Source organism: Miscanthus floridulus, chromosome 8 (genome assembly GCF_019320115.1).
Source record: "Miscanthus floridulus cultivar M001 chromosome 8, ASM1932011v1, whole genome shotgun sequence".
NCBI lineage: Eukaryota > Viridiplantae > Streptophyta > Magnoliopsida > Poales > Poaceae > Miscanthus > Miscanthus floridulus.
The window spans coordinates 122,321,164-122,336,059 of NC_089587.1; positions in this window are offsets into that span (position 1 = coordinate 122,321,164).

Below are 14,896 nucleotides of genomic sequence, written 5' to 3' on the forward strand. Positions count from 1 at the left end.
CCATGTTAGGTTAAAAAAAGGTCCAATCGTTCGACTCTTGTGCATAACATAGCTACAGTACTCTCCTGATACTGTTTCCGTTCAAATATTAAACATCTTTTTTACCTGCGTCTTATCCAGTTGGTTTACCGGCACGCGCGATGGCGCGCATGATGAACTAGTGAAATATAAAGGACATGAGTTTTTCCTCAATCTAACTATTATAAGTTTGACCAAGATTAAAAATAGAGGTATTAAAATCTACCACATCAAATAAATAATTTATGAAACTAAACTAAAATTTGTAATGTATCTAATGACGATGCTAATTGATGTCGTAAATATTATTGTTTTTTATAAATTTGGTCCAACTTAAAATAATTTGACTTAAGTCAACTAAAAAATCTCTTATATTCGAGATATATATATATATATATATATATATATATATATATATATATATATATATATATATATATATATATATATATATATATATATATATAGAGAGAGAGAGAGAGAGAGAGAGAGCATGTTTTGGGACAGAGGTAGTAAAAATAGTAGTTGGGAAATGTATAGCTAGGGTTTATGTTTTTCTTCTTGATGATATGCTAAATATATTTTTAGCACGGACACGTTCGTTCCTAATGATGGGGAAATATATAATATGAGCTCATAGAATATATTCCATCGCAGTTTCCCTCTAGTTGTCTATAAGGGCACATATCTCTGCGAGCACTAGCACCAAATAATCATGTGGATTTAGGTCAGGCGTAGGCTTTACACCTATGTCGTGGCCTACTTGTTAATTAGTGTATGCAGATTTGCCAATCACGAGAGAGGCAATGCAAAGGAGAAAGGAGTGAACACGGACAAAAAAAATTATATTATGCCAGCCACACAGATGCTATGGATTATATAGGAGGATCTAGCTATCCAATAGCAAATAGAGAAGAAGTTCGCCAAAACTTATTGGAAATGTTTTTTTATATTTCCAAAAAGGGTGAAAATAAACTTTGGTATTCTTTTGTGTCTACGTCATTTCTTCTATCTCCTAAGATATTTTAGTACAATATATCCCTACTAATTTTATTTTTTAATAGTTACAAACTGTCAAAGTGAAATTTACACATTTATAGTCAAAGAACCTGCTTCAACGAATAATAGAAGGTATCAGAAACCCCATTAACCCTTAGCTGATCCTGAAGCCACGGTTCTTGCTCCTAGGTACAAATCTATGGTGTAGCACCGCCAACAGTGGATGAGCGCCTACATCGAATCTGTCTCCTGACAGGTTTAAAGTGAAATTTACACATTATGCCACAAAACTTGAATCCTAGTGTATGTGTTTTACTCTAAAAATTAAGAAGTGTTATTTATTCCACCTTTGTCATCTCCTGATCATGAAGAGAGTTAGGTTTTAACTATTACATGTATGAAGTCGATGTGATGGAGGTTTTAGTTCGCTATTAATCCCAAAGTTAATTTACACAACAAAACTCATGATTCAATTCCAAGTCATTAGACATGACCATTTTCCTACAAGAATTTTTTCAAATGTTGTGGAGTCCAATAGAGTTGTTCTAGTGCTTGTTTAGATATCTTAATTAATACTGATATATCTCAAATGGACCCATAGTCCTACTTGAGGACTCATTATCTTCATGTCAAAATCGTCCGAGAGAAGTCTTGTTCTTCTTCAACTCCTCCTTGAGACTCCAAAGCATTATAATGTGTACCTATAGTTTTTCTACTCACATGTTATGTTTTTTGTGGGATACTAACATTTACTTGTGTCTCCACCTTCCACCCCCTGCACTAGCAAGATTGAAAGGTCCTTTTGTGGTTTTGGTAATTGAGTGACAACTTAGGTGGACTAATTGTGTTTATATGAGATACACAGGTGATTAGTCCATAGGTACATGTGTGTGAGCAACATATGCCATGAAGGTGATAATGGCGCGGAGATGTTGCAAAGCTCACACATGTGATGATGAAGGAGCTCATTGCACATGACACATGACATTGAGTCATGTGATCAAGGTGGAGAAGATCAAGACAAGACTTGGCTTCATGGACTGGTTGCAAGCGTGAAGGGCAAGTCGAAGGCTTTGGAGCGATGGACCACGTGGCGGTGAAGCTTGAGCAAGACTTGGCGCCGATGGACGAAGGCAATGGTGAAAAGCAAGTGTAGTCAAGATCGATGAACCAATATGATCACGTGATGATATGAAGTGGATCATATCATTGTTGATCGTGTTGGTGCATGTGTTGCATCGACATTGGAGGAGATGGAATGGAATACGCAAGGCAAAGGTATAACCTAGGGTATTTCATTTCACCGGTCATAGGTGTGTAGAGAAGTTGATGACCGGGTTTAGGATAGATGGTCGTACTATCAAGAGGGGCAAACTTGTTTGCATATCGGTCATCTAGTGCCACTTGAGTGATCTAACTTTGCATCATCGCTAGGATCGAGTGGCGTGGCAAGTTGAGTGGCTAATCCTTTGGAAAATGATTGTGAAAATGCTAACACACATACACATGGTGGTGTTGGCACATTTACAAAGGAGAAGAAGTTGGAGTTGAAATGGATCAACTCGGTGAAGAAACAGAGGCGAAAGAAGGTCACTGTGAGTGACTAGATGCTGACCTCTACAGGACCGGTGCGACAACGATCAGTGGCAGCAGAGAACGCCCAGGCATCGGTCTTCGATCGAACGCTAGAGTTGAAAGTGACTAGACGCTGGCAGGCACGTCCGGTCAGTGCTGACATACGCTGACGTGGTGGCGTAAGGAACAGTAGTGACGCGTGGCAGTCGGTGACTGACTGGACAAGTCCGGTCATAGTTGAGTAGCTCTGGGAGCTCTCTGGAAGTGACCGGACGCTAGGGTCCTACGTCCGATCGTTATCGAACTGACGCGCCTAGTCATGATCGAACTGACGCATCCGGTCGTGAGTGGAACCTTACTAGAAGTTACCACACTTTGGGGTCCTATGTCCGGTCTTGGCACTGTGCTGCGTCTAGTCGCAACTTAACCGTTGAGATCGGGCGCTCAATATTTGAAGCCAGAGATGATGTGGCAGCCATCCGTTGACCGGACGTTGGCAGGGTGCGTCTGGTCGATCTGACCGGAGCGTCCGGTTAACTAAAAAAAATGCCCGGTGAAGGGGTAATGGCTATTTTAGACTGTGGGGCTATAAATAGATGTGGTGGTCGGCCTTTGGCCAGGACCTTGGTAGAGGTGAGCACACTAGAGCCTTGGTGGCTTATGTGGTAGTGATTGGGCGCCCTTTAAGTCACTTGAGCTTGATAGTGTTCGTCCAATCGAGTGAGTGAGCGATTCTAGTGCGATTGCATCGTGAGGTTGCATCGAGTGGCACTAGGTGGTTGAGTTGCAAGCCAGTGGTGCTTGTTACTCTTGGAGGTTGCCACCCCTAGATGGCTTGGTGGTGGTCTCCATCGAAGCCCTTAAGAAGCTTGTGCGGTGCTTCGGAGAAGAGCTTTGTGAGGGGCATTGCGCTCGCCCCGTGGGAGCCACAAAGAGCAACTCTAGTTGAGCATGTCGTTGAGCTACCCTCACTTTCGGGGTAGGTTCTTGCGGTGCTCGATGTGCAGGCTTGGTGGGTGATGCCAATTAGCCGCCGAACCACCAACTAAGCGGTCGACACAACAGGGACTAGCGTGTTGACAAGCACGTGAACCTTGGGAAAAAATCATCATGTCATCCTTGTATTCCCATTGGTTTGCATCCTCGTTATACAAGCTTGTAATTACATTCATATACATTGTGCTTGTGTAGTTGCTTTTGTAATTAGTTAGCTTGTATAGCTTGCTAGTTACCTTCTAGCTAGTGTAGCATAGAAGTAGCTCCCTTGCATGGCTAATTTGGTTTGTGTAACCTTGTTAGTCACATTGCTTAGTTTGTGTAGCTAAGTATTTGCGCTCTCTAATTTGGCATTGGTTGCCTTATTATTGAGCATTGTTAGTGAGCTTAGGAGCTTTGTGCTTTTGCTTACTAGAATTGTGTAGGAGCTCCCTGGTGTGTAAAACAGTAGTGGCATAGGTTTATGTGACCTTGCTCCTAGAATTGGTTAGGTGAGCTCTAGCTAGCCTGGCACCTTGATTGCATAATTAGCATCTTTATAAGGTGTTTGTGAACTTCGATAGAGGGGTGTAGTCTTGGCTAGATCGATTGTTTTAATTCCATAATTATTTCGGTTAGCCGGTGTGATTAAATTTAGAAATGACTATTCACCCCCTTCTAGTCGCCATCTCGACCTTACAAGTGATATCGGAGCTAGGTCTCCCATTTGTGGTCTTTATCGACCCAAGAGAATGGTGAACTTTGGTCTAGAAGTTGTTTGTGACTCACACATTTTTTATGGCATACACTATGCACGGTGGAACCATCATATGCTTGATCATTTCTGTGAATTGGGTCCCAAGGCATGGTGGATCATTGTTGTTGGTTTTTCTCATGATGCTTTGGATAAGGACAACCTAACCCAAGCACAAGAGGATTGCTTACAACTTGATCATCATGCTCTTTATTATCTAACGTGCGCTTTACATGATGATGTTTTTAGATGTGTGTGGGACTTGGAGAGTGCTCATGATATGTGGATGGCACTCCAAGCCTTCTATGGTAACTCCTCCACAAGTGATGATGGCTAATTCAAGAAGGAGGATGATCACAAGGTGGAGGCACATGAGTGTATTGAGCATAGCCACAATTTGGTGATTGTGGAAGATTACTCCACCTCATGGTCAAGTGATGATGATGATGATCGATCCACTACAAGTTCACTTGACAAGGTTGATGATGATGCCACAAGTGTTGCACATGAAGATTCTACCTCAAGCACACTTGGTAGTGATCTTGACGATGTTGGTTCATGCTCAAGCCATGAAGATGATGCTACTACAAGCTCTCCAACTACACCACACTGTTTTATGTCACAAGGTGACACCAAGGTATCAAATGCTAATGTAGTTGATCATGTCGATTCATATGATGAGCTAGTTAGTAGACTTGCTAGCATAACCATATCTTTAGAAAATGAAAAAGCTCAAACATTGAAATTGAAAAATGAAAACTCATTTCTAAAGAACTCTTGTGAAGAACATAAGAGATTATTTGATGTTCTTAAATCTTCACATTGTGAGCTAAAATTGAATCATGAGACACTACTTGCATCTCATGAAGAATTATTAGAACAACATGCTTTTCTCATTAAAATGTTTATAAAGAAAATTAAAAATAATGAGAGCTCATCACATGGATCAAATGATAAATTGCAAAATGTTGCTAACCCTTGTGATGTAGGCAAGAAGAATGTATCCAACTCTTGTGATGATTTATTAGATATGCCATGTTCTTCACAAATAGATGCTTGTTCTACCTCTATGTCTTGTGAGACTAACCTTTTGAAGGAGAACAATAAGCTCAAAAATGAAGTGAAGAATTTGAGCAACAAGTTGGAGAGGTGCTACAACTCAAAAGTCACCTTTGAGCACATGTTAAAGACTCAAAGAAACTATGGTGACAAGTGTGGCCTTGGCTTCAAGAAGAAGATGACAAAGGGCGAAAGAAAGAGAGAAAGAAAGATGAAGAAGTTACAACAAAGAAAGCTCTCTCATACCATATACTACTGGTGTCATGAAGCGGGACACCTTGCAAATGGTTGCCCTAACATTGAGAAGCTCAAGAAGATAAAAGAAGAGGAGAGGCTCAAGCATGTGAAGTGCTTCAAGTGCCGCACTTGGGGTCATCTTACCTCAGTGTGCCCAACCAAGTAATTGGTGAAGCAACTAGAAGAGCCTCAACCAAAGCCACAAGTTGAGCAAGAGAAGACACCCCAAGAGCAAGTCAAGATCTATCATGAAGATGGTTCTGACTTGATGACGACGAAGAAAAAAACAAGAAGGGGTGGAAAGGCAAGGCATCTAATGCAAACTCAAGATGCCAAGATGATGAGAAAGAATGAAGATGAGAAGAAAGTCTATGCTCACAACAAGTGCTTCAAGTGTGGAAATACGGGACACTTTGCCTCTAAGTGTCCTACCAAGCTTGAGAATAAGATTCAAGCAAAAGAGAAGAGGCAAGGCAATAAGAAGAAACACATGAGCAAGGAAGAAAAGGCTCAATCAAAGAGAGTTTGCTACTCATGCCGGGAAAGGGGACACATGGCACATTCATGTCCTCTAGGTAACACTCCTAAGCCTATTTCAATTGATGATGATTCTATACTTAGGAAGGATGGTGATGGTACCTCTATGGTTGCTATTGCAAAACATCCCGCTACTCATACTAAGGCTATGCCTAAGTATGTTGCTCCTAACTTAAGAGGACTTAAAATTGTTTGGGTACCATCAAAGAGTGGATGATTGAATGTAGGTACCATTGGCATTGGAGGCATGGTTCAAATGGTATTCATCTTGTTGATCATGTAGTTGAGCCAAGTATTGCTAAGTGATGATCATTATCCCAATGCCATGACAAATTGAGTGAAGTACAAATGTGCTACATCATACAAGTTCTATAATTCAAGTTGTTGGTGATTCATTGAATATATTTGATGGCTTGCAAATTATTGAGTTGAAGTTTGCTAGTTGAATGATTATGAGCTAACCAAGGTATATATCTTGTTGATCATTTTATTTGGGTGCATATGAGTTGATTGAATTGGATAAATATGCAATGTTGCTTGCTATGAGATGTTTGAATAGATAAATAGCTTAGTAATCAAGTTTGGATTAAGTTGTGTTGGATAAGTTCATAAGATGACATTTAGTAAGAGGATTGAATGGATTTATGTCTGGTGAAAGTATTCAAACAAGTTCATTTCAAGTTTGATTCACATTTGATGAAGTATAGCTCAAGTGATTGAAATCTGTCCTATATTGCAAAATCTGAGCTAGCTGTGATCTTAGCCATGATTGAGTGATCAAAATTTATTGTATTGGCATAAAAATTGGTGTACATTCTCTAGACTTATGGTATAAGATGCTGTAGAAATTTCATAAAAGTTGGATAAGAGATTCTTCAGTTTTGGAGTGGATCTTATCAGCTATAGTGCAGCAGTTTTCAGCATGTAGCAGTGGTAGAAGATCTGATTCCTGGCAGTTCATATGAGATCACATGAAGCTCAAATTTTTATTGCTGCTAGATAACTTAGTGAATCACATCTCCACCAATTTTTGTGGTGTTTGTACCTGTACTTTGGGAGATATGCATTTTTCTTTAAAAAGTACATAATCTACCAGAAAAAGTGACAATTATTGATCTAGAGTCACTTCGATTGAAAGGTCCTCAAGTTAGAAACATGTTTATAAGTAATTGAGGCACCTAAGTTTTGTTTTGAGATGATCTAGTAGCATGATAAGCAAAGAATACAAGGCCATTTGATTGTGGAGTGTATTTTGCACACATTCGGTACTCAAATTGAAAGATCAAGATCAAACTTAAGATGAAGATAAAGTTTAAGTTCAAGTGATGATAGGAGATCATTTGGTAGAAAGAAAAGGACTTAAACAAGTAGATAGAAATGAACTTAAAGAAGAAATCAAGGTTACTCATCAAATTAATTCCATCACTTGGGTCAATCAATTAAGTCAAGTGAGTATCAAGGATGGTTCTTTGGAGAGAGGTCACTTCTCCCTAGTGTAGGGGCTTGCCACATATGTGTAGGTAAACCAAGTATAGTACTTGGAAGGCTAACATAAAAGTGGTGATCTGAGGGACATTTGAGATGCTTAGTTGAAGCAATCAAAAGGGTTGGTCAAGAAAAGCAAGCAACACCCAAAAGAGAGCTAATCATGATATTTCAAGTGGTATTCTCACGTTGATGCTCTCATGCAAGCATTGATCAAAAGATGAAGCAAGCCAATCACAACCAGAAAGTGCACTTAATCATAAGTGGTATTCATTTCATATGGGTAAAGAATAGAATTCAAAATGGTATCTATTGGCCTTCACCAAGCTTATAATTGGACTTCACATGGCTATTGGAGTAATGAATTGGAATCTATATGACTATCCTCTACTCCAACATAGCAAAGGTATCATTGTAATGTGCATGATCATTTCATCCCTTGCTAGTATGCGATTAGTGCATATAGTACATGATTCATAGGATCATGCATAACAAATGAAAATTTTAAATTCATAGCCTATCACTATTGCTTGAATGATTAATTGATCTAGTAGTTAGTATATGAATTTGTTCATGAGCTAGAGAACCCAAGTACTTGAATTAATTTGGATTGCAAACAAGTGATAAGTACAACATTGGCAAGATAACCCTTGCAAGAGGTGTAAAGAAGTTTGTCATTGGTTCAAACCGGACTTCAAAGCTTAGGCAAAATAATTTAGTTCAAGTCAACTTAGAAGCTCATGATAAGTAACAAGAGTACAAGCACAAGACAACAATGCAAATGGATATCTAGTTTGTTTCAAGTGGTATCTAGACTCAAGTATTTCATTAAGAATTCACAAGTAATGTCTAGATCAACTCACAAGTGATATCCTATAAGTGGTACTCATGAAGATAGCAATGGTTCAAGAAATGGTTTTTATTGATAAATCCAACAAGTGGTTCCATACTAGAAAATTCTTTCAAGTGGTATCACATCTACACGTGGTATCAATCATGCAAGACAATGGTTCCACAAGTGATCCTCAACTTTAAGTGATCATCAAATGAAGAATGCATCCCTCACCTACAAGAGCTCAAGTTTATCAAATGAATGACCCATGATATGACATAGGGGGAGGTGTCCCACAAATTGGCATCAAGATCAAAGATCCTATGTGTGGTATCTCAAGAAGCCCTACAAATGGTACCTACAAGTTACAAGTGGTATCTATAAGCGTTGTCATTCCAACAATCAAGTATGATGTCCATAAAAATGCAAGATTCAAGCCTCAACCATCTACCCCAAAATACAAACCTTTGCATCAATGAGAAGCATGCCTTTTATGGAAATTAATGACAAAGGGGGAGAGATTGTACAAAGATATGAAAGCTTTGGGAGAGAAGTACAAAGATAAGAAAGCTTTGGGAGAGATTGAGATAAAGAAGTAGAGGTTGGACATGGACATGGACAAAGAGGGAGCAACATTGAAGAAAAGACATGGATCATAATTCTTGGACCAGAGAAGCACACAAGTAGGGGGAGCAAGCTCATGAACTTTGATTGGTTGCATTTGTTATGTGCATAGTCATGTGCTTGCTTGCATTGCATAAGCTTTAAAATTCAATATGCATGATTGTGTAGTGTATGCTAGTTATAGAATTTGATTGATAAAAATGAAAACTAGCATGCATAGGATGATAGCTAGACACTTCATATGTTTTCAAATAATGCTAGTACCTTGCTTTTAATGTTGATCTCATGAGGTATCTAGTACTTTAATTTCCATGTGATATCTAGCTAACCATGGTGCTAAGGATAAACTTAAAGGTGCAACTCCAATTGGTATCACACTTCAAAGGTTTACTCTATACACCTTAGCATCATTTAGTAGTATTTACTCTCCCACAATTCTAATCCATGCATATGTGCAAGCTTCAAACCAAACACTCTAGCACTTATGTAGGGGGAGCTAATACTACTATTTCAGGTTTATGGTACTTGTCCAAAATCATTTACACATAGTAAAATTGCTTGGGCAAGCAACATGAATCCAAAAGAGCTTAATTTCCATATCTTTGTAGAGTTGTCATCAATTACCAAAAAGGGGGAGATTGAAAGGTCCTTTTATGGTTTTGGTAATTGAGTGACAACCTAGGTGGACTAATTGTGTTTATATGAGATACACAGGTGATTAGTCCACATGTACATGTGTGTGAGCAACATATGCCATGAAGGTGATAATGGCGTGGAGATGTTGCAAAGCTCACACATGTGATGATGAAGGAGCTCATTGCACATGAGATATGACATTGAGTCATGTGATCAAGGTGGAGAAGATCAAGACAAGACTTGGCTTGATGGACCGGTTGCAAGCGTGAAGGGCAAGTCAGAGGCTTTGGAGCAATGGACCGCATAGCGGTGAAGCTTGAGCAAGACTTGGCACCGATGGACGAAGGCAACGATGAAAAGCAAGTGTAGTCAAGATCGATGAACCAATATGATCACGTGATTATATGAAGTGGATCATATCATTGTTGATCGTGTTGGAGCATGTGTTGCATCGATATTGGAGGAGATGGAATGGAATGCGCAAGGCAAAGGTATAACCTTGGGTATTTCATTTCATCGGTCATGGGTGTGTAGAGAAGTTGATGACTGGGTTTGGGATAGATGGTCGTACTATCAAGAGGGGCAAACTTGTTTACATATCGGTCATCTAGTGCCACTTGAGTGATCTAACTTTGCATCGTCGCTAGGATCAAGTGGCGTGGCAAGTTGAGTGGCTAATCCTTTGGAAAATGATTGTGAAAATGCTAACACACATACACATGGTGGTGTTGGCACATTTACAAAGGAGAAGATGTTGGAGTTGAAACGGATCAACTCGGTGAAGAAATAGAGGCAAAAGAAGGTCACTGTGAGTGACTGGATGCTGGCCTCGGGAGGACCGACGTGTCTGGTCAGTGGCAGCAGAGATCGCACAGGCATTAGTCTTTGACCAGACGCTGGCGTTGAAAGTGACCAGACGTTGGCAAGGCACGTCTAGTCAGTGTTGACGTACACTGACATGGTGGCGTAAGGAGCAGCAGTGACACATGGCAGTTGGTGACTGACTGGATGCTAATGCTACGTTCGATCATGATCGACCGGACGTGTTCGGTCACAGTTAAGCAGCTCTAGGAGCTCTCTAGAAGTGACCGGATGCTGAGGTCCTATGTCCGGTCATGATCGAACGGACACGTCTGGTCGTGAGTGGAACCTTACTGGAAGTGACCAAACGCTGGGGTCCTATGTCCGGTCTTAGCACTGTGCTGGGTGTGGTCACAACTTAACCATTGAGATCGAGCGCTTAGTTTTTGAAGCCTAGGATGACATGGTAGCCATCCGTTGACCGGACACTGGTAGGGTGCATCCGGTTGATCTGACCAGAGCGTTCGGTCAACTAGAAAAAACATTTAGTGAAGGGGTAACGGCTATTTTGGCCCATGGGGCTATAAATAGAAGTGGTGGTCGGCCTTTGGCTAGGAGCTTGATAGAGCTGAGCACACTAGAGCCTTGATGGCTTATGTGGTAGTGCTTGGGAGCCCTCTAACTCACTTGAGCTTGATAGTGTTCATCTGATCGAGTGAGTGAGCGATTCTAGTGCAATTGCATCGTGAGGTTGCAGCGAGTGGCACTAGATGATCGAGTTCCAAGCCGGTGGTGCTTGTTCCTTTTGGAGGTTGCCAACTCCTACATGGCTTGGTAGTGGTCTCCATCGAAGCCTGCAAGAAGCTTGTGTGGTGCTCTGGAGAAGAGCTTTGTGAGGGGCATTGTGCTCGCCCCATGGGAGCCACGAAGAGCAATTCTAGTTGAGCGTGTCATTGAGCTACCCTCACTTTCGGGGTTGGTTCTTGTGGTGCCCGACGTACGGGCATGGCAGGTGATGCCAATTTGCCGCCAAGCCACCAAGTGAGCGGTCGACACAACAGGGACTAGCGTGTTGGCAAGTACGTGAACCTTAGGAAAAAATCATCGTGTCATCCTTGTATTCCCGTTGGTTTGCATCCTTGTTACACAAGCTTATAATTACGTTCATATACATTATGCTTGTGTAGTTGCTTTTGTAATTAGTTAGCTTGTGTAGCTTGCTAGTTACCTTAACTTCTTGCTTGTATAGCATAGAAGTAGCTCCATTGCGTGGCTAATTTGGTTTGTGTAACCTTGTTAGTCACATTGCTTAGTTTATGTAGCTAAGTATTTGCACTCTCTAATTTGGCATTGGTTGCCTTGTTATTGAGCATTGCTAGTGAGCTTAGGAGCTTTGTGCTTTTGCTTACTAGAATTGTGTAGGAGGTCCCCGGTGTGTAAAATACTAGTGGCATAGGTTTGTGTGACCTTGCTCCTAGAATTGGTTAGGTGAGCTCTAGCTCGCCTGACACCTTGATTGCATAATTAGCATCTTTATAAGGTGTTTGTGAACTTCGATAGAGGGGTGTAGTCTTGGCTAGACCGATTATTTTAATTCTGCAATTATTTCGGTTAGCCGACGTGATTAAATTTAAAAATGACTATTCACCCCCCTCTAGTCGCCATCTCGACCTTACAAAGATTCATCCCCATTGTGTGACACCTTATCAATTATCACTGAAAGAGTGTAAGGTTGAGTTGTTGGTACCTCTTTTGGTGGTTGCATAACTTAACTTATGACCATTATTGTTTAAATTAGAAGTTAGAACACACTAAAATGCACTACAAAAAGAAAGAAGTATTAGAAGTCCTCACAAAAAAAGCAAAGCATCCATCAATTGAATTTGTAGACTAATAGCAATAGCCATCATATCTTTTTTACTTCGAAATTACCCATATTTTTCATTAGATAAAGTAAAAACAGTAAACATCTAAAAATGCATATAATTACCCTCCTATGACATTACATAAATAACTTAAAATAATCCGGTGTTGCCCTTATAAAAGATAAGTAAAATCCTATGTCTAAATTGACAACATATATGTTATTAGGAAAGATAACCTAAAATAATCCCTAAATCTACATCTAAATTAGTCACTATAACATTATTAAATTAATATGAAATAACCTCTAAATTTGAAAAAAAAATTCTGCCATCTTGAAAAACTCAGAGTAACCCCTATGCATGCTTAGACTATCCACTTAAGCCATTATTAATGTATAAAAAACTAAATCAAAGTATTTATATGTAATGCTTGCTATCATTTATCATATGAAAGTTGTTTCCTTAAATAATTAACTTGAAGAATATGTCTATAAAAATTTCTATGGTTTAGCAATAACAAAATATATTTTTAATGACTCATGTACTAATAACAATAAATAATCCATATTATACTATCATTACTCCATGAAGAAAGCTATATGACTGGCGGTGCAAGTGTTACCACCACATCCAGCAGCGTAAGTCATGTGAGTTATGTGGCTATCCTGACGAGGGATGAATTGTCTGTTAGGAATTTAGGCAATTTCATTATCAGTTTAATCTAGAAAAATAACATCAACAGGTTTGTGACAACATATATGTGCATGTATATATTTCTTATGAACACTATGGCATACAGAGATGACATACTGGTGAATATAGTAAAAACATAAAGTACAAAAATCATAGAGATTAGACTGTACCTAGTGGAGGGTCCCATGCCGAGGGCATCGGAGGCTCCATTCACACTAGTCGACATAGTGCATTGCTCGAAGTCGCAGACCATAGTCGATGCAGGAAGATGTTCGTAGTGCAGTCCCACGAACGGGTCACTAGGAAGAAGACGGAAGAAGATGCCTTGACGTTCCGCAGGCAATCACCGGGTAGAAGATGTACGTGGACGAGCAGTCGCGGATCGCTCCCCAAAAACCTAATCGCCGCTCACCCCGTGCAGGGTTCTCAGGCGGATGAGGGTTTCAGAGGCACCTGCTCTCCTGCTACTCCGTGCATGCAGAGTTACAGGATGAGGAAGCCAGGAAGCTGCTGATCTATAGTTCTCTCGAGAGTGGTTTTCAGAAGGACTTGATCTAGGCTGACGGAGGACTCGGATATATGGGTGCGACGGGAAGGAGAGAGGCAGCAGAGAATGCTAGGAGACGGAGATGAGACACGAAAGCGAAAAGGATGGTAACTGCCGCCATTAGTTCGCCTCGGCCTAGCCCGCACTCGCGCCCATGCCCACGCCCACGCCCATGGCTCGGCCCAGCCGCCGGCGGCAGCGGCGGCACACGCGCGCATGTGTGGCACGCCTTTATCCTTTTCTCAGCTTCTCAATTTAGATGAATAATTTCTAACCATATATGGTATTAAGCCATACAACACTTAATGTTACATACCATAGAGTTTTATTTGATTTATTAAATATTATATGGGCCAAGCCCATATTATATCCAACAATCCCCACCAAACTCTAGGGTTTGTAATAAAGTAGTCTTAGAACCACATTTCTTTTATATACCGGTGTTTCGATGGAGACTGTTAAGTTGAACATCCATCTAGAACAATAGTTTCACTCAGTCACAACTGAACAATGGACTAAGCCTTGAATTGATAGTTTTATATGAGGTGAATGTAACTAAAGTCCTTAGTTGATACTGGGCAGCAAAAGGCATCCCCTCTATTTGAAGCATATAAGTCATACTTCAGTGCCTTTCATGAGTATTTAGAGAACACCCAAATCTCATAGACTGTGACCAGCAGTCTGACTCATATAGGTGTGTTCCTCAAAAGATATTTTGTAGGACAACATCTTTGCTTTGATAAGCCACTTGGAACGCATTAAGGCAAAAACCAGCCTGCCTTACAAAAAGGAAAGATATGCATCAGAAATGAGTCTTACTAAAGATCTTTCCTCATAATTTACTACTAGCTTGTTTCACCGTCCTACTTCACGGGATCTCCGATCACATAGAACAGGTTACCACTATAGTAAATTTCAAGTGGGTCTCAAACCCATATCTCTCGATGCACTTCCTATCACATTGTGTGATAGACCCTTAGTGAACTGATCTACCAGATTGTTAGATGTGTGGACATAGTCCAACGCTATTACTCTAGAGTTTCTCAATTTTCTGACAGATTTTAGTCATCTCTTAACATGCCTTGTGGACTTCATGTTATCCTTGGAACTGTTAACCTTTGTAATCACAGTCTGGTTATCGCAGTTTATAGAAATAGCCGATATGGGTTTCTCAACAACCAGTAAATCCATAAGGAGATCACGAAGCTACTCAGCCTCAGATCCAGCAGTGTCTAATGCTGTGAGTTTTGTTTTCATTG